At 38.2% G+C, this 20,462-nt stretch overlaps 1 non-coding gene across 1 annotated transcript; it reads right to left on the bottom strand.

The window, feature by feature from the left end:
* Nucleotides 1-16,379: 16,379 nt before the first annotated feature.
* Nucleotides 16,380-16,487, bottom strand: LOC148545703 (small nucleolar RNA R71). The gene has a single exon (XR_015901024.1). It is a non-coding gene; the product is annotated as a small nucleolar RNA R71 (small nucleolar RNA).
* Between the last annotated feature and the right edge of the window lie 3,975 nt (nucleotides 16,488-20,462).

Below are 20,462 nucleotides of genomic sequence, written 5' to 3'. Positions count from 1 at the left end.
CCATGTCAATGGAGTAGACTCCCAACTTGACCTTGGGGTTGATTAAAAGGAGACCTTTGAGTTGGAATACTCAAGTGATTAGTTCAATTGGAAGTTGTTGGCTAACTCTCTATTTACTAACGTTAATCCTTCCATAAGGAGAGGATTAGGACTTGCGAATAAGATTAGCTCAATCACTTCACTTTCCTTTATTTAGTAAGGGTTAACTAAGTGAAAACCACGACCTCTTGCCATTCCACTTGGGAGAATCTAACAAGGATAGAACTTCCAATTAATCCTCCCCGACTCAAGGCTTTTACTTTGATTATATAAATTCTCTCGTCAATTTTCATTGCTTTAATTAATTATTATTTTAATTTCCCGTTCTCCAACTTTAAAAATTCTCGAAAATTTTTTGACTAAGAAAATAGCACTCTTTTGTCAACTCGTTGGGAGATGACCTAGGAATTCTACTCCCAGTATTTTTATTCTAATTTTGTGACAACCCTTTCTAAATTGATAAGCGGAATTTTCGTCGTTAAGAACTGTACTTGCAACGCTGTTTTCTCTATAAATTCTTAATCGGTAATTTTTTGCCACATCAACGGTTTAAGTTGTTTATTCATTTAAGCTGGAATATCTATTTGGTGTGAAGTTCTAGGATTGCCTTCTGTAATAATCCCGGTTTTCGAATACGCGAGATCTTTTCTGAAAGTACGGATTTCTCCAGAAGATCAGTAAAGGGAAAACCTTTGATATATCATCAAGTATTTCAATCCTCATTGTCATTATGTTATATTTAAGCTAGAACCTTTTCCGAGGCAAGCTCAAAAATGCGGTCACGAAGAACCTAGTTTTTGAACCGTATCGGTTAGGAGTTTTGATTCGGTTTTTCGTAAAAAGTCTCAATTTGACGAACCGAACTCGATTTATGAGAGAAGAGAGATAATAGGATAATATAATCATTATATGAGTATTAGAAGCTTCTTGAATGATATTATAAGGTTACCTGATCAGTTTTAGTTAAAAATAGAAAATCGGTTTAATCGGGTTCACAGTTTACTGGTGCAGCTTAGCACCAGCACTCTCTGATGACTTTAGCAATGCTAAGGCCTCATTATACCTGTTTTATTCTCACAATAAATATGTTACTAGTGTCATTTATGCTAGTAACCCAGAAAATAATTTTTAGAGATGTTTTTATAAGTGTTCCGATACACCTAGTTTTAGTAGTTATACACCTGAGATATTTTAATATTATTTTAATCCACCTCCAAGCCAACCAATCACAACTCACCCTATACCCCCAAGACACTCCAAGGCTGTCTCATTTCTTCATTTTGAACAAAAATAATAAGAGAGAAAAGAGAAAACTTTCATGAACACTTAATCTTCAAAGCTTGATTTCTTCTGAACTAAAACTCAAATCAAAACTCCGATTTCACCAAAATGATCCTCTCTTCTTTCCCTACATAACCATGTAACTTATCAAGGCTATAAATAAGGTTAGATGGCTGTCCCTTTCCCATTTGAATTCGGTTTTTAAGGAAACATGCTTAAACAAGTGTTTTCTTGATGTTCTTCCTTAGATCTCTTGCTTAGCTTGACTTGTGGGCCAAAGATCTTTGATTTCCTGCACATTTAAGGTGAGGATAACCTTCCTAAGATGCTGCTGAAGTTCATTTAGTTGATGGTTTAGAGTTTTAAAGTTGTTCTTGATGTGTTTTAGGAGGAAAAAGTGCTTTAAGAACACTTCAAAGAGTAACCGGATTTGGAGCAGCAAATCAAGGTAGGATTTGACGAATTTAATCTTGATTGATTGTGTTTGAGTTGTGTGATTATGATATGGTTTGGCTGTGCTTGAAATTGATGATTTATATGAGTGATTCTTGTTGAAATTTTGGTGAAAATTTGATGAAATTTGATGATATTCAAGCTATGAAACATGTTCTTGAGTGCATCTGGAAAAACGAACCCTAATCCTTAAATTGGGGTTCAATTTGTGTTTAAAACATGTAGAAAAGATGGGGTTTTAGTGGCTGGGAATTTATTTTGAATTTTGGTAAAAATCGGTTGCTGAAAAAATTGAAAAACGGGTAAAAACAAAGAAAGAATCTGAAGAATTTACGAAGAACACGAAGAACACTTTGAGTGTGATGAAGAATATTGAAGAACACCTTTTAGATCTTAGAAAGGGCAAGGAAGTAAATATTTTGGTGTTTGAGGGGTTATTTTGTAATGTCTGAAAGTTAGGGTGGTTAAAGTAGAAATATTAAAAGTTACAGGTGGTAAAAAGTGAATTTATAAAGTAAAAGGTTAAAGGAAGGTAATTTTCGAAAATATATTAATAAAATAATAAATAATAATAAAAAATTAAATAATAATATTTAATTAAAAATAATATTTTAATAAAAATAATAAAATAATACAGAAAAGGCAGTTTTCTGTAAAAGCTTTAGAAAGACAACTTTAAGTGCAGAATCTCATAATTACCTTCATAAAACACTTAGGGAGTGGTAAGAACATATTAGTGAGGCAAAGATAAAAGAAAGATAAAAAGGTGAAGCAAACATAAAAATCGAAGAAAAAGTCTGTAAAGTTTTAATGACAGAAAAACAGACAGAGACTAGTGAACGAACTAGGGCAACATAGTTAGTCCTTGAGTTGCAACTAGGGTTACGTATTATATGAAAAGTTAAAATGTCTCAGTATAGACTTAATGAACCTATACTTGGGATAGGCTAACTATTCATACCAAAATTTACATAAACTTTAAATACATACGTTAAGCAGAGTAATCAGAGAAAAGTAAAGAGATACAGAGAAGAGAGTAATCAGAGCAGAGTAAAAAAACAAAGAGAAAATAGTAGTATGATGAAAAATAGAGGACCTGTTGAAGGGTCATTTGTTGCTTGAAGCAACCCAAGAGATGCTTGTTTGTTCATTTGTTGCATTAAGGCAACTCCAAAGTTATTTGTTTGTTCATCTGCTGCATTGAGGCAGTCAGATAGATGGTGGTGCGACCACTAAGAACGCTTTCCTGCGGTACAGATCCATATTTCATTTCTGTAAGGCAGAGGGGTTATTTCCTGCTACAGAAGTACCGTGACCACCTGTTCCATTTCTGTAGTGGCAGAGGAGTTATTTCCTGTATACAGAAGGTGTGTCGGCATACATCCCTGCAGTGGCAGATGTGTTATTTCCTGCGTGCAGTGGACCCTGTGGTGGCAGAGGGGTTATTTCCTGTACACAGGGGTATAGCCAACTGGAAAGCCATACCCGTTTCAGCTGCTTCGGGTTACGTCTGGAGCGGGTAGAAACCGACAAATGAGCTCATTACCTGCACTAGGGCTAGACATGCATCATACTTGGTTGCGCATTTACTCTGTTATGGTTGTTGTTTGAATGTATGCTTTCTTTGTTTGTATTCTATTCACTTTATCTGTGTTTTGTTTTCTTGTATTCTCTTATTTGTGTTTTGCTTTCTGTTTTCTCTATTTTCTCTAGTTATCTGTTTCTTCTGTTCACTACTTCTCGGTATTCTACTATTTATCTGCTAAATAACACGGAATTAATGAACTTAACTAATAACCCCGGCCCTACTAAGAACTCCCCAATTCTTACCCCCTTCTCTCTCCTCCCCCATCAGATGGAAACGGGCATGATATTCTATGAAGTCGAAGACCTTTACATTTATGAGGACCCAGTGTACTATGGTTACTACATTTTGAGTACGAAGCCTCGTATGAGACGTTGCGCGTTACGAAACTGTCCCTTCCAACATCCTCTGTATATCCCGCATTTTGACCCCGATGCTCCTTACGACTTTCCCTTATCCTGGTTACACCTTGACACACCTGGGCATCCTTTTCTCGATAGTACCGGACACCCTATACCAGCTCAACCCTTGAATGAGGCGGCATCTGAGCCTATCATACCTGATGAGCCCGAGTTAGCTGGTGACTATGTACCTACGATTCCACCAAAGTGGGACTTTTCCCCTGAGCCAATCCTAGACTTTCCATAGCCTGCTGAGCCGACACTACCGGACGATGGGGTAGCTCCTATTTACGCGAACGGATCTGTGCTAGCGAATGGTTTGTACATAGTGACATCAGTGTTTCTGGTGGATCTGAGGGTATAGCTACAGCTGCGGATGATGATGAGGAGGAGGATCCAGAGATAGAGATAGAGCAGGATGAGGAGATGGATGAGCCTTATGACGATCTTCCGATCGACCACGTGTAGATATAGTCTGACAGCAGTAGGAGAATTCTTTTGATGACACTCTAGTCTAATATTATCTGTTAGTTAGTCTCTCACTTGTGTTAGTACACCCGAGAGCTAGGAGTTATATAGTGGTTAGGCTAGCTTGGGCGCCAGTTTAGCGGCTTTTTGTATAGGCCAGGCCCTAGGAGTGTCGTGTATATATTAGCTACGTAGGTTGACCAGGATGTAAACTGACTTGATCTTGTGTAAACGCTACATGTTTTGTTATAGTGTACATGATGTATATTATCAGCTGTGTTTCTATGTTTCTTTATGCTTCCTTATTATTTCTATCAGTGTGTGCTTATTTATTTTACTCCCTCCCTCGCAACGATATAAGTTAAAAAAAAAAGTTACTCGTAAAATTGGCAACGTTCTAACAAGGCACAGGCTCATATATTAAATAATAGATAATAGTTAGGAAGGACAAGTTAGTAACACTTAGCTTCTTGTATGACCATGGCATACTGGGAGTTGGGTCGTTACACCTTCGGCATCCCAGAACCTTACATCTTATATTATTGGGCATTGTTACCATACTGAGAACCTCTGGTTCTCATTCCATAATTCGTTGTTGTTTTTCAGATGCAGGTCATAATTCACCTCAGTGAAATTGTGGACATGGTGGCAGAGCGGAGTATGGTTTCTTCTTGGTTTACTTCTATTTTATTTTGTTGTAGTACTTTCTCTCACCCTTTTTGTTTTAGACTTTATGGCCTTAGAGGCTTACTTGAGAGATAAGTTGTATAAGCTGTTTTAACTCCAAAACTCTCTATTTTTTTTATGTGTAACTAGTAGGCTTAAACTCCGCAAGCTGCGGCTAGTTCCTTATGATTATGATATTCTTATATCTATATATGTTATTTTCTCTTGCATCTATACCTCATGTCTTATGCGTTAGCTTCGTGTGAATGTTTCGCGCTTTTGTAATTCTGTCTTTGAGCTTAATCCTTCATTAGACTTCTAGAATATATTATTTTCTTCTATATATAAATATGTATCAACCTTAGAATTGTCGTAACCTTTGATTAACCTTTGCTTTACAACTAGAGGTAAGGCTTAGGGTAACTAGGGTGTTACATTCGTCCTCGTCCCATTCATCATCACTCGTACAATAATGTCTGCAACTATCATTTGAGGTACTCCCATCCGAGTCTTCACCCTCACGGTTTAACATACGCTTAAAATCCATTTTTGAACAACTGTGCAATCTTCTAGCCTGATTACATACAAAATAGATAAATGTAACTCATAATCGCGCCGTTGATACAGTCAAAACATCAACCACAACTATCCTAAAGGGACTATATCTTACTCCACAAATAAGGCATAACCACTGTATTATAAATGTTTAAACATAGAGTGACCAAATAAAATATAATTCTTTCAATCGAAGACCCTTAACATTCCTAAACTATGATGTTCGCATTCTCGTACGGTCTAGAATTTCACAGATGAAATCTCGTTGCAGGTATAGTTCTAAACCAATGAAGAATCCTCACATGCAAAAATATTGGTTTTGTCAGAAGTACAAACCCCAATAAAAATTAACCGAAGTATTGAAATCTCGGGTCGTCTCACAAGGAATTGCAATGAAGTGGTCAATTATTGGCTATGAAGGTGCAAGGGGGATTTATAAGGGTGCAAGAAAATAAAGGACAAGGAAACTAAATCAAGCAAGCATTTAAAGATGACAAGTAATAAAGAGAAGCAATTAGTAAAGAGAGACATTCATGGCAAGGATTGAGATCATAAGCTTTCCATCCTAGTCACTAATAACAATAATTAACAAGAATTTATCTTATTTCATCATCTCCAAAGTTGGAATAAGGTGTAAGTTATCTTCCATAAGAGAAAGTCAAACAAGACTAGTTAATCTCAATCCAAAAATCCCAATCAACTTACTAATGGAATTAGCAAGAGATTAGAGTCAATGGGAATCATATTAACTAACAACTCTAGATCACCAACATAGGTTGGGTTTTCATGACTCAAGATTGCCTAATTACTCTTTTCAAGCCAAGAATGCTCACAATCTACTCCAACATCCAACCAAGCATTTTGTCAAACACTTGGAGGGCATAAAAGGAAAGCATGGTAAAAGTGCAAGAATAATAAATCTACCAACTACCAATTGCAAGAAAAGTAAGATCACAACTCAAGTCAACAATTGAGATGACATCAAATATTAAATTGCATTAAAGAGATCCAAATCCAACATGAGCATTCATGAACATAAAAGAGACATAAAAGTAAAATTAACATCACAAACTAAGAGAATGAAAGGAAAAGAACAAGAAACCATAAAGAAAATGATAAACCCCAATTTTGTGGTTTATATTGTGTAGAATTTGGGGGGTTTTGTCAATATTTCTCACACTTATTCACAAGAAATGCATGGTTTTGTGTTCACTTCCTAATATTGCTCCATGATGAAAAACATTTGCCTTAAAATTGCTATATTTTGATTCTCTTTTATTGCCATTCGATGCCGTGATGTATTTGTTGAGTGATTTCAGAATTAATAGGATAAGAATGGCCTAGAAGTGAGAAAGAGAGCATGCACAAAAGGAAGGAACATGAAGATTTTGATTTTGGGAAATTCAGTATTGGCACGCACGCGCACTCCATGCGCATGCGTGGATGAGGATAGCTAGAAGTGGCGCGCAAGGATGGACGCACCCGCGTGGGTCAAGGAATTCCCACCTACGCGCACGCGTGGATCACAAAAGCAATCGGCGCGAACGCACGCATTACGCGCACGCGTGGAAAGATGCACGTGACCTCATTAAAGGAAATCGTGCCTGGCGATTTTTGAGGCTCATCAGGCCCAAATTCAAGCTGTTTCTGCATGGAAAATACCCAAGGATGCTAGGGGGAAAAGGGGGGATCACCCATTTTACACTAGACACAATTTTTAGCTAGTTTTTTTTTGGTTCTTTGTTCTTCTAGAGAGAGAAACCCTTGTTCCTCTCTAGATCTAGCTTTAATTTGATCTTCCCTTGTTGAATTCTGAATTGGATCTTGTTAATTACTAGTTTTAATTGTTCAATTTGAATTCCTTAGTATAATTTTGCTTAGATCTTGTGTCAGTTTTATGAATTCTTGTCAATTGTCATTTTATACCCATTTCATGAATGTTGTGAATCTTGACTTGTTGATGTTACATTGATGATTTCCATGATTAATTTTGTTGCTTAAGTGATTGTATGTTGATAATTGTTAGTGGGTACTTGTTGATTTCAATTTAATTACAATTTGAACATGTCTTTTATTAATGCTCACCATGTGTTTGATGAATTGTTTACTTTGATCATGTAGTAGTTCTCTTTACTCTTGACCTAGGCTAAGGGAATTGGGTAAACTTGAGTCATTGGGTCTAATGGAGTTGATTATTTGAGAGCCCTTAGTGGTCAATTTGATAGCCATTGACGCTAACCTTCTATTAAGTCAATTAGTAGTGAGGTTAGAACTTATGGGTTGATGTTGACCAAACCATTTGACGTACTTCAAGTATAGAAGTAGACTTAATGAGTTTGGTTCCTCATAATTGTCAAGATATGGTTGTTAGACAAGGATGGTGACCCCAATTCTCATGCCTAGCCAAGAGTTGCTTTTATCATTCATATTTAAAAACCCAATTTCTTGATTACTTGTCTTAGTTATAGTTACTTGTTTAGTCTAGAATAGAATTATATTGGATGTTACTTTGTTAATTTGGAATTGCTCATATCTTGCTTATTCATTTGAATTAGTTTCTTACAATTTAAGATTACTTGTTTGTTAAGATTCCTAGTTTAAATTCTTGCTCATGACTCACAATCCAGGATTTCTAACCAATGTTGAAGCACATGTTTACCCATTCTTTGTGAGACGACCCGAGGTTTGAATACTTCAGTTATTTCTATTGGGGTTGAACTTGTGACAACCAAATCCCTTTCTAAATTTGATACTCGAGGATTGTTGTTGGTAGAGCTATACTTGCAACGCGACTTTATTGAGAAAATCTTTACCGACGCAACCACGAGTTCACATCAAATTTTTGGCGCCGTTGCCAGGGAATGGTTGCAACATATGCCTTGATATTGGTTATGTGAATATGTGAATATTGTAGATAGTTTAATTGCTTTCAATACTTAGCTATAGTTTAGATTTCTTTTATATTTGTGCTATGATTCTCAAGTTTGATGACTCGGTCTCAACCAAATTCTAGCTTAGCCGATTTTGATCCCGAGATTGAAAGAACTTTGTTACATACTCGGCAAGCTAGACGGCGGTTGGATTATACGGCTAGTACTTCGGCCTCTCTTGAGGAACATACCGAATCACTAGGCGGTACCGAGAGTGACTTGGAGTCCGCTACTTCCTATTCTTTTGTTGGCACTAATAATACATCTTTGCATCCTACAGGTGAGCCACACATGGCGGAACCACGACGGATCACTTTGCATGAGCAAGGAGCTCTAGATATCATACTTCAACCGTTGCAAGCAAGGTATCCTAACCTTGATCCAAACTTTGAATTGAAGAGTAGCTTGATACATCTACTTCCTAAATATCATGGGTTTCCGGGTGAAGACCCCATCCGACATCTAAGAGATTTTCAAGTTGCTTGTTCTACGGCTTGAAGGCATGGAGCCGATGAGGTGGCTATCATGGTTTTTGCCTTCCCTTTCTCTCTTGAAGGGCAAGCAAAGACATGGTTTTATTTGCTATCGGATGAGATTGTGACCAATTGGGATTTTTTGAGAAGAGAGTTTCTAGATAAATTCTTCCCACTGGAGAAGACCGACTACATCCGGAAGGAGATTTCGGGTATAATGCAAAAAGACCAAGAGAGCTTGTATGAGTATTGGTCTCGGTTTAAGAGGCTATTGAAATCTTGTCCGCACCATGAAATGAACACTCACTTGCTAATAAGCTACTTCACCGGAGGTCTTTGTGTGGAAGATAGAAGATTGCTCACCGCTTCTAGTGGTTGTTCCCTTTCAAAAAATAAGACGGATGGAGAAGCTTGGAATTTGATAAAGGATGTTTCCGAAGCTACACAACATACAAGGGTGAGAAGTAATCCTCTCAAGGGTGTGGTAGAACCGTCCCCTTCTGAAGCAAGCTTGACCAAGGTACTTAGGGATATGACTACCATCCTCACACAAATACAAAAAAATCAAAAAGAATACTACTCCATCCAAGCCATCCAAGCTCCACCTCCCGTTGCTCAACTTGAAGGCCCTCCTAGGATTTGTGGTTTGTGCTCTAGCACCACACATTACACCGATCATTGCCATCAAATTCAAGAGGAACATGCTCTTGTAGTAGCCAATGTGAATTACAATAACTGCCCACCCTATCCTTCTCAAGGCCAAAACAATTACCCTCAAGGTGGTAATTAACATCAAGGGTGGAGGGATAATGCACAAGGGAGCAATCAAAACCAAAGATGGAACAACTCTTCTTCTCATCACAACAACAACCAATCTTCATCCCAGTACCACCATAACAACACCAACTACCAAGCCAACCAAGCCCACTCCAACCAAAACCAAAACAACTACACCAAATACCAAGCACCACACCATAGACAACAATCCAACCAAACTCCTCTATCTTCCAACAATCAAGTTGATGAGCTTAGAGCCGCCATGGAGAAATGGGACGAGAGCAACAAGGCTCAATTTGATGCCTTGGGCCCTCAATTGGCTAACCTCACCAACATGCTTTCAAAGATGGCCATGTCAACCAACCATTAACTCCCAACAACAACACCAACCAACCCTCAAGCTCTTCTAACCTTCCATCCCAACCCCAACCAAACCCAAAGGGTGGTCTCAACGCCATCACTCTACGGTCGGGTACTACATTGGAGGAGATACCTCCAAAGGTCATGGGAGACATTCATGAGGAAGAAGTGGTTGTTGAAGCTCCACATGAAGAAGAGGTGGTAGACAAAACGCATGAGGAAGAAGGAGTAAACCTCAAGGAACCCAAGAGTAAAGCTATAGTGGATGAGTCCATTCGTATTCCATTCCCATCCATGGTGAAGAAAGTAAAGAAAACACCGAAATTTTATTTAAACATGCTTCAAGTGTTCAAGAAGGTTGAGGTAACCATACCACTTCTTGATGCTATTCAACAAATTCCAAAGTATGCAAAATTTTTGAAAGACTTGTGTACACACAAAGATAGGATAGGAGAATTGGAGACATTATCCTTGGGTAGTTCAATTTCTTCCTTGATGGATCCTATTCCAAAGAAATGTGGTGACCCTGGACCTTGTTTGGTGTCTTGTTGTATTGGTGGGCACACTTTTCATGATTGTATGTGTGACCTGGGAGCTTGTGTAAGCATCATGCCGCTTTCTATCTATGTGCGACTGAATTTAGCTCCATTAAAGAAGTCGGTGGCGAGGTTTGCCTTAGCCGATAAAAGTGTGATCACAGTGATGGGAATAGCGGAAGATGTACTTGTGGCGATCAAGAATTTGGTTTTTCCAGTTGACTTTTACATCCTTGAAATGCCTCTAATAGAAAATAGAAAATCATCCTCCGTTCTACTTGGTAGACCCTTCCTCAAGAACTCTAAATTCAAGTTAGATGCCTTTACCGGCACATATTCCTTTGAGGTTGGAGACAAAACTATCAAGTTCAATTTAGAAGAATCCATGAAACATCCTCCCAAGGAACATTCCGTGCTCCGATGTGATGTAATTGATGAAGTCGTGGCGGAAGTGCAAGAAGAAGACCACAACAAGTTGTGCTACCCTATTGTTGAGGAAACGGATGACCAAGAGGATGAACATGAGAAAGTTGTTAAGAATGAACTCCATGAGCTTGATGAAAAGAAACCTCAGCTTGAGGCAAAGAGTGAACTGAAGCCCTTTCCATCTCATTTGAAGTATGCTTTCTTAGAGGACAACCAAAGGTTTCCGGTCATTATTGCTAGTGAGCTTTCAAGTGAAGAAGAAGAAAAGCTCCTAGATGTTCTAAGAAAGTACAAGAAGGCAATTGGATGGAGCCTAGTTTATATTGTGGAAATTGACCCTCGCAAGTGCATGCATCGGATATTTCTCCAAGAGGGAGCTAGGCTGGTTAGGCAACCGCAAAGAAGGCTCAACCCAACCATCCTAGATGTGGTGAAGAAAGAGGTCACGAGATTACTTGATGCGGGTATCATATACCTAATTTCTGACAGTGAATGGGTGAGCCCGGTCCAGGTTGTTCCCAAGAAGTCGGGCATCACTGCGGTTAAAAAGGATGATGGTGAAGTGGTCACCAAGAGAGTACAAAATACGTGGCGAGTGTGCATTGATTATAGAAGATTGAACGCCGCTACAAGAAAGGACCATTACCCTTTACCCTTTATCGATCAGATGTTGGACCGTTTGGCAGGTAAATCCCATTATTGTTTTCTTGATGGATTCACTGGTTACTTCCAAATTCAATTGCTCCTGAAGATCAGGAAAAGACCACATTTACTTGTCCGTTTGCCACCTTTGCCCATAAAAGGATGCCATTTGGACTATGCAATGCACTTACTACTTTTCAGCGGTGTATGACGAGTGTCTTTTCCGATCTAATGGAGAATTGTCTGGAAGTCTTTATGGATGACTTTAGTGTTTATGGTACTTCATTTGATTGTTGCTTAGAGAACTTGGCCAAGGTCTTAGCTAGATGTATTGACACCAACCTTGTCTTGAATTTTGAAAAATGTCACTTTATGGTAAGACAAGGTATCGTGTTAGGACATGAAGTATCTCATGAAGGCATCTCTGTAGACCCAGCCAAGGTCGATGTTATCACCACTTTACCTCACCCCTCATCTGTGAGGGAGGTCCGCTCGTTTTTAGGATATGTAGGATTCTATAGGCGCTTTATCAAATATTTCAGCAAGATTGCTTTGCCATTTTCGCGCCTACTCCAAAAAGATGTGGATTTTGAGTTTGACAGTTGATGAGCGGATAATTTATACGCTTTTGGCATTGTTTTTAGTATGTTTTTAGTAGGATCTAGTTCTTTTTTTGGGATGTTTTCATTAGTTTTTATGTTAAATTCACATTTCTGGACTTTACTATGAGTTTGTGTGTTTTTCTTTGATTTTAGGTATTTTCTGGCTGAAATTGAGGGACTTGAGCAAAAATCAGATTCAGAGGTTGAAGAAGGACTGCTGATGCTGTTGGATTCTGACCTCCCTGCACCCAAAGTGGATTTTCTGGAGCTACAGAACTCAAAATGGCGCGCTTCCAATTGCGTTGGAAAGTAGACATCCAGGGCGTTCCAGCAATATATAATAGTTCATACTTTGCCCAAGTTTAGATGACGCAAACTGGCGTTCAACGCCAGTTCTCTGCCCATTTCTGGCGTCTAGCGCCAGAAACAAGTTGCAAAGTGGAGTTCAACGCCCAAACTGGCACAAAAGCTGGCGTTCAACTCCAAGAATGACCTCTACACGTGTAACATTCAAGCTCAGCCCAAGCACATACCAAGTGGGCCCCGGAAGTGGATTTATGCATCAATTACTTACTTCTGTAAACCCTAGTAGCTAGTTTATTATAAATAGGACTTTTTACTATTGTATTAGACATCCTGAGTTTTACCTTTGGATCATAGTAGTCTTGGTTACTCCGGTTCCCCTCTGGGGCCGAGACCAATGAACTCCATTATCACTTATGTATTTTCAACGGTAGAGTTTCTGCACTCCATAGATTAAGGTGTGGAGCTCTGCTATTCCTCAAGGATCAATGCAAAGTACTACTGTTTTCTATTCAATTCAACTTATTCCGCTTCTAAGATATTCATTCGCACTTCAACCTGAATGTAATGAACGTGACAATCATCATCATTCCCTATGAACGCATGCCTGACAACCACTTCCGTTCTACCTTCGATTGAACGAGTATCTCTTAGATTACTAATACAGGGGACCGAGTCCGAGATATTGGGATCTTCGTGGTATAAGCTAGATTGATGGCGGCATTCATGAGAATCCGGAAAGTCTAAACCTTGTCCGTGGTATTCCGAGTAGGATTCTGGGATTGAATGACTGTGACGAGCTTCAAACTCGCGAGTACTGGGCGTAGTGACAGACGCAAAAGGATAGTAAATCCTATTCCAGTATGATCGAGAACCTCCAGATGATTAGCCATGCAGTGACAGCGCATCGGACCATTTTCACAAGGAGGATTAGGATGCAACCAACGACAAAGGTGATGCCTCCAGACGATTAGCCGTGCTGTGACAGAGCATTTGGATCATTTTCCCGAGAGAGATCGAAAGTAGCCATTGGCACCGGTGACATCCTTACATAAAGCCAGCCATGGAAAGGAGTAAGACTAATTGGATGAAGACAACAGGAAAGCAGAGGTTCAGAGGAACGAAAGCATCTCTATGCGCTTATCTCAAATTCTCACCAATGAATTACATAAGTATTTCTATCCTTATTTTAGTATTATTTTCGAAAACCCCATTACTATTTTATATCTGCCTGACTGAGATTTACAAGGTGACCATAGCTTGCTTCATACCAACAATCTCCGTGGGATTCGACCCTTACTCACGTAAGGTATTACTTGGACGACCCAGTGCACTTGCTGGTTAGTTGTGCGAAGTTGTGAACCATGGTACTGGCATCATGTTTTTGGCGCCATTGCCAGGGAAAGAAAGAGCAATGAATTTTACATAATCAAAGTGTAATCACAATTTCTGCGCACCAAGTTTTTGGCGCCGTTGCCGGGGATTGTTCAAGTTTGGACAACTGACGGTTCATCTTGTTGCTCAGATTAGGTATTTTCCTTTTGTTTTGTTTTCAAAAAATTTTTCAAAAATCTTTCAAAATTTTCTCCTTTGTTTTCGGAAAAAAAAATTTTTTTAAATAAAAATGTTTTCAAAAATTTTATAATTTTATTCAAAATTTTTAAGAATGAATTCTAGTGTTTCATGAAGCATGTGAAGCCTGGCTAGCTGTAAAGCCATGTCTAAATTCATTTGGACTGAGGCTTCCAATTTGTTATCAAGAGCAAGCTAGTTGGTGCTAATCCACCTACTACTGTTCATGATCTACCTGTTACATGCTAGAGCTTGGCTGGCTATTAAGCCATGCCTGACCCTTTGATTGGAGCTTTAGTTTAAAGAGCATAAGATTCCTGGAATTCATATAAAAAATTTTGGAATCCTTAGTTTTGTTTTTTAAATAATTTTCGAAAAAAGATACAAAAAAATTAGAAAATCATAAAAATCAAAAATATTTTTTGTGTTCTTGTTTGAGTCTTGAGTCATGTTATAAGTTTGGTGTCAATTGCATGTGCATCTTGCATTTTTCAAAAAAATCATGCATTCATAGTGTTCTTCATGATCTTCAAGTTTTTCTTGGTAAGTCTTCTTGTTTGATCTTCGCATTTGCATGTTTTATGTCTTTTCTTGTTTTTCATATGCATTCTGAATTCTTTATGTCTAAGCATTAAAGAATTCTAAGTTTGGTGTCTTGCATGTTTTCTTTGCATTAAAAATTTTTCAAAAATGTGTTCTTGATGTTCATCATGATCTTCATAGTGTTCTTGGTGTTCATCTTGACATTCATAGCATTCTTGCATGCATTCATTGTTTTGATCCATAACTTTCATGCATTGCATCATTTTTCTTGTTTTTCTCTCTCATCATAAAAATTCAAAAATCAAAAAAATATCTTTCCCTTTTTCTCTCATCAAATTCGAAAATTTGGATTGACTTTTTCAAAAATTTTTAAAATCAAGTTGTTTCTTATGAGTCAAATGAAATTTTCAATTTGAAAATCTTATCTTTTTCAAAAATCTTTTTCAAAAATCAAATCTTTTTCAAATTTCTTAGTTATTTTCGAAAATTCCAAAAATATTTTTCAAAAATCTTTTTCTTATTTTTATATCAAATTTTCGAAAATAACAATAACAATTAATGTTTTGATTCAAAAAATTTTAAGTTTGTTACTTGCTTGTTAAGAAAGATTCAAACTTTAAGTTCTAGAATCATATCTCATGATTTCTTGTGAATCAAGTCATTAATTGTGATTTTAAAAAAATCAAACCTTTTTCAAAACCAATTTCAATCATATCTTTTCAAAAATATCTTCTTATCTTATCTTTTTCAAAAATATGATTTCAAAATATCTTTTCTAACCTCCTAACTTCTTATCTTTTCAAAATTTGTTTCAACTAACTAACTAACTTTTTGTTTGTTTCTTATCTTTTTCAAAACCACCTAACTAACTCTCTCTCTCTAATTTTCGAAAATATCTCCCCTCTTTTTCAAAAGTTTCTTTTTAATTAACTAATTATTTTAATTTTTGATTTTAAAATTTCAAAAATTACTAACCTTTTTCAAAACTATTTTCGAAAATCACTAACTCTTTTTCAAAAATAATTTTCGAAAATTCTCTCCCTCTCTCATCTTATTCTATTCATTTATTCATCTACTAACATCTCTCCCTCACATCACTCACCAAATTCGAACCCCCTCTTCTATCTGTGTTCGAATTTTTTTTCTTCACTTCTTTTTCTACTAACAATAAGGAACCTCTTTATTGTGATATAGAGGATTCCTCTTCTTTTCTTTTTCTCTTCTCTTTCTTATGAGTAGGGACAGAGAAAAAGGTATTCTTGTTGAAGCTGATCCAGAACCTGAAAGGACTCTGAAGAGAAAACTAAGAGAAGCTAAATTACAACAATCCAGAGACAACCTTATTGAAAATTTCGAACAAGTAAAGGAGATGGAAGCCGAACCCAACAACAATAATGCAAGGAGAATGCTTGGTGACTTTACTGCACCTAATTCCAATTTACATGGAAGAAGCATCTCCATTCCTGCCATTGGAGCAAACAACTTTGAGCTGAAACCTCAGCTAGTTTCTCTGATGCAGCAGAACTGCAAGTTTCATGGACTTCCATCTGAAGATCCTTTTCAGTTCTTAACTGAATTCTTGCAGATATGTGATACTGTTAAGACTAATGGAGTAGATCCTAAAGTCTACGGGCTCATGCTTTTCCCTTTTGCTGTAAGAGACAGAGCTAGAGTGTGGTTGGACTCTCAACCCAAAGATAGCCTGAACTCTTGGATAAGCTGGTCACGGCTTTCTTAGCCAAGTTCTTTCCTCCTCAAAAGCTGAGCAAGCTTAGAGTGGATGTTCAAACCTTCAAACAAAAAGATGGTGAATCCCTCTATGAAGCTTGGGAAAGATACAAACAGTTGACCAAAAAGTGTCCCTCTGACATGCTTTCAGAATGGACCATCCTGGATATATTCTATGATGGTTTGTCTGAGTTATCAAAGATGTCATTGGATACTTCTGCAGGTGGATCCATTCACCTAAAGAAAATGCCTGCAGAAGCTCAAGAACTCATTGACATGGTTGCTAATAACCAGTTTATGTACACTTCTGAGAGGAATCCTGTGAGTAATGGGACGCCTATGAAGAAGGGAGTTCTTGAAGTTGATACTCTGAATGCCATATTGGCTCAGAACAAAATATTGACTCAGCAAGTCAATATGATTTCTCAGAGTCTGAATGGAATGCAAGCTGCATCCAACAGTACTCAAGAGGCTTCTTATGAAGAAGAAGCTTATGATCCTGAGAACCCTGCAATAGCAGAGGTAAATTATATGGGTGAACCTTATGGAAACACATATAATCCATCATGGAGAAAACACCCAAATTTCTCATGGAAGGATCAAAGGCCTCAACAAGGCTTTAATAACGGTGGAAGAAACAGGTTTAACAATAATAAACCTTTTCCATCATCCACTCAGCAACAGACAGAGAACTCTGAACAAAATACTTCTAATTTAGCAAACTTAGTCTCTGATCTATCTAAGGCCACTGTGAGTTTCATGAATGAAACAAGGTCTTCCATTAGAAATTTGGAAGCACAAGTGGGCCAGCTGAGTAAAAGGATCACTGAAATCCCTCCTAGTACTCTCCCAAGCAATACAGAAGAGAATCCAAAAGGAGAGTGCAAGGGCATTGACATAAGCACCGTGGCCGAACCTGTAAGGGAATGAGAGGACGTGAATCCCAAGAAGGAAGACCTCCTAGGACGTCCAGTGATCAATAAAGAGCTTCCCTCTGAGGAACCAAAGGACTCTGAGGCTCATCTAGAGACCATAGAGATTCCATTGAACCTCCTTATGCCATTCATGAACTCTGATGAGTATTCCTCTTCTGAAGAGAATGAGGATGTTACTGAAGAGCAAACTGCCAATTTTCTTGGTGCAATCATGAAGTTGAATGCCAAATTATTTGGTATTGAAACTTGGGAAGATGAACTTCCCTTGTTCACCAATGAACTAAGTGATCTGGATCAACTGACATTGCCTCAGAAGAGACAGGATCCTGGAAAGTTCATAATATCTTGTACCATAGGCACCATGATCTTTAAGGCTCTGTGTGACCTTGGTTCAGGGATAAACCTCATGCCCCTCTCTGTAATAGAGAAACTGGGAATCTATGGGGTGCAAGCTGCTAAAATCTCATTAGAGATGGCAGACAATTCAAGAAAACAGGCTTATGGACAAGTAGAGGACGTGTTAGTAAAAGTTGAAGGCCTTTACATCCCTGCTAATTTCATCGTCCTGGATACTGGAAAGGAAGAGGATGAATCCATCATCCTAGGAAGACCTTTCCTAGCCACAGCAAGAGCTGTGATTGATGTGGACAGAGAAGAATTGATCCTTCAATTAAATAAGGACAACCTTGTGTTTACAACTCAAGGATCTCTCTCTGCATCCATGGAGAGGAAGTAGAAAAAGCTTCTCTCAAAGCAGAGTCAACCAAAGCCCCCACAGTCAAACTCTAAGTTTAGTGTTGGGAGGCCACAACCAAACTCTAAGTTTGGTGTCAAACCCCCATATCCAAACTCTAAGTTTGGTGTTGGGAGGTCTCAACAATGCTCTGCACATCTATGAGGCTCCATGAGAGCCCACTGTCAAGCTATTGACATTAAAGAAGCGCTTGTTGGGAGGCAACCCAATGTTTATTTATCTAATTTTGTTTTTGTTTTTCATGTTTTCTTAGGTTCATAATCATGTGGAGTCACAAAATAAACGAAAAAATTTAGAAACAGAATCAAAAACAGCAGAAGAAAAATCACACCCTGGAGGAAGCACCTGCCTGGCGTTCAATGCCAGAACAGAGCATGGTTCTGGCGCTGAACGCCCAAAATGGGCAGTATCTGGGCGCTGAACGCCCAGAACAAGCATGGTTCTGGCGTTCAACGCCAGAAATGGGCAACAAATGGGCGTTGAACGCCCAAAATGGGCACCAACCTGGCGCTGAACGCCCAGAGTTGTGTGCAAGGGCATTTTACATGCCTAATTTGGTGCAAGGTTGTAATTCCTTGAACACCTCAGGATCTGTGGACCCCATAGGATCATGTCAGGATCTGTGGACCCCACAGGATCATCTCAGGATCTGTGAATCTCATAGGATCCCCACCCACCTCACCCTCTCTCTCTCCATTCATGGTCATCCCTTCTGTTTTCTATTCACCACTCACATCCATACACACATCCCTCTATCTCCTCCATATCTTCTTCTTCTTCATCTATTCTTTCTTCTCTTGCTCGAGGGCGAGCAATATTCTAAGTTTGGTGTGGTAAAAGCATAAGCTTTTTGTTTTTCCATTACCATTAATGGCACCTAAGGCCAGAGAAACCTTAAGAAAGAGGAAAGGGAAGACAAATGCTTCCACCTCTGAGCCATGGGAGATGGAAAGATTCATCTCACAAGCCCATCACTAAGAAAAGGATGGAGCAAACAAGAGAGCACATTCATGGATCTCAACAGGCACATGAAGAAGCTCATTATCAAGAAATCCCTGAGATACCTCAAGGGATGCACTTTCCTCCACAAAACTATTGGGAGTAAATCAACACCTCCCTAGGAGAATTAAGTTCCAACATGGGACAAGTAAGGGTGGAACATCAAGAACACTCCATCATCCTTCATGAAATTAGAGAAGATCAAAAAGCAATGAGGGAGGAGCAACAAAGACAAGGAAGAGACATAGAAGAGCTCAAGGACATCATTGGTTCCTCAAGAAAGAAACGCACCCATCACTAAGGTGGACTCATTCCTTGTTCTTACTTTCTCTGTTTTTTGTTTTCTATGTTAAGTGCTTATCCATGTTTGTGTCTTCATTACATGATCATTAGTATTTAGTAACATTGCCTTAAAGTTATGAATGTCCTATGAATCCATCACCTCTCTTAAATGAAAAATGTTTTAATTCAAAAGAACAAGAAGTACATGAGTTTCGAATTTATCCTTGAACTTAGTTTAATTATGTTGATGTGGTGACAATGCTTCTTGTTTTCTGAATGTATGCTTGAACAGTGCATATGTCTTTTGAAGTTGTTGTTTAAGAATGTTAAATATGTTGGCTCTTGAAAGAATGATGACTAGGAGACATGTTATTTGATAATCTGAAAAATCATAAAAATGATTCTTGAAGTAAGAAAAAGCAGCAAAGAACAAAGCTTGTAGAAAAAAAAATAGGCGAAAAAAAAATAGAAAGAAAAAGAAAAAGCAAGCAGAAAAAGCCAAAAGCTCTTAAAACCAAGAGGCAAGAGCAAAAAGCCAATAACCCTTAAAACCAAAAGACCAGGGCAAATAAAAAGGATCTCAAGGCTTTGAGCATCAGTGGATAGGAGGGCCTAAAGGAATAAAATCCTGGCCTAAGCGGCTAAACCAAGCTGTCCCTAACCATGTGCTTGTGGCGTGAAGGTGTCAAGTGAAAACTTGAGACTGAGCGGTTAAAGTCAAGGTCCAAAGCAAAAAAAAAGTGTGCTTAAGAACCCTGGACACCTCTAATTGGGGACGTTAGCAAAGCAGAGTCACAATCTGAAAAGGTTCACCCAATTATGTGTCTGTGGCATTTATGTATCCAGTGGTAATACTAGAAAACAAAGTGCTTAGGGCCACGGCCAAGACTCATAAAATAGCTGTGTTCAAGAATCATCATACTGAACTAGGAGAATTAATAACACTATCTGAACTCTGAATTCCTATAGATGCCAATAGAATTCCTATAGATGCCAATCATTCTGAACCTCAATGGATAAAGTGAGATGCCAGAACTATTCAAGAGGCAAAAAGCTATAAGTCCCGCTCATCTGATTAGAGCTATGTTTCATTGATAGTTTGGAATTTATAGTATATTCTCTTCTTTTTATCCTATTTGATTTTCAATTGCT

This window comes from Arachis ipaensis, chromosome B9 (genome assembly GCF_059453495.1).
Source record: "Arachis ipaensis isolate K30076 ecotype BB chromosome B9, ASM5945349v1, whole genome shotgun sequence".
In the NCBI taxonomy this organism is placed as follows: domain Eukaryota; kingdom Viridiplantae; phylum Streptophyta; class Magnoliopsida; order Fabales; family Fabaceae; genus Arachis; species Arachis ipaensis.
Note: the sequence above shows the minus strand (reverse complement) of the source record. Positions and strands in the feature narration are given on the sequence as shown.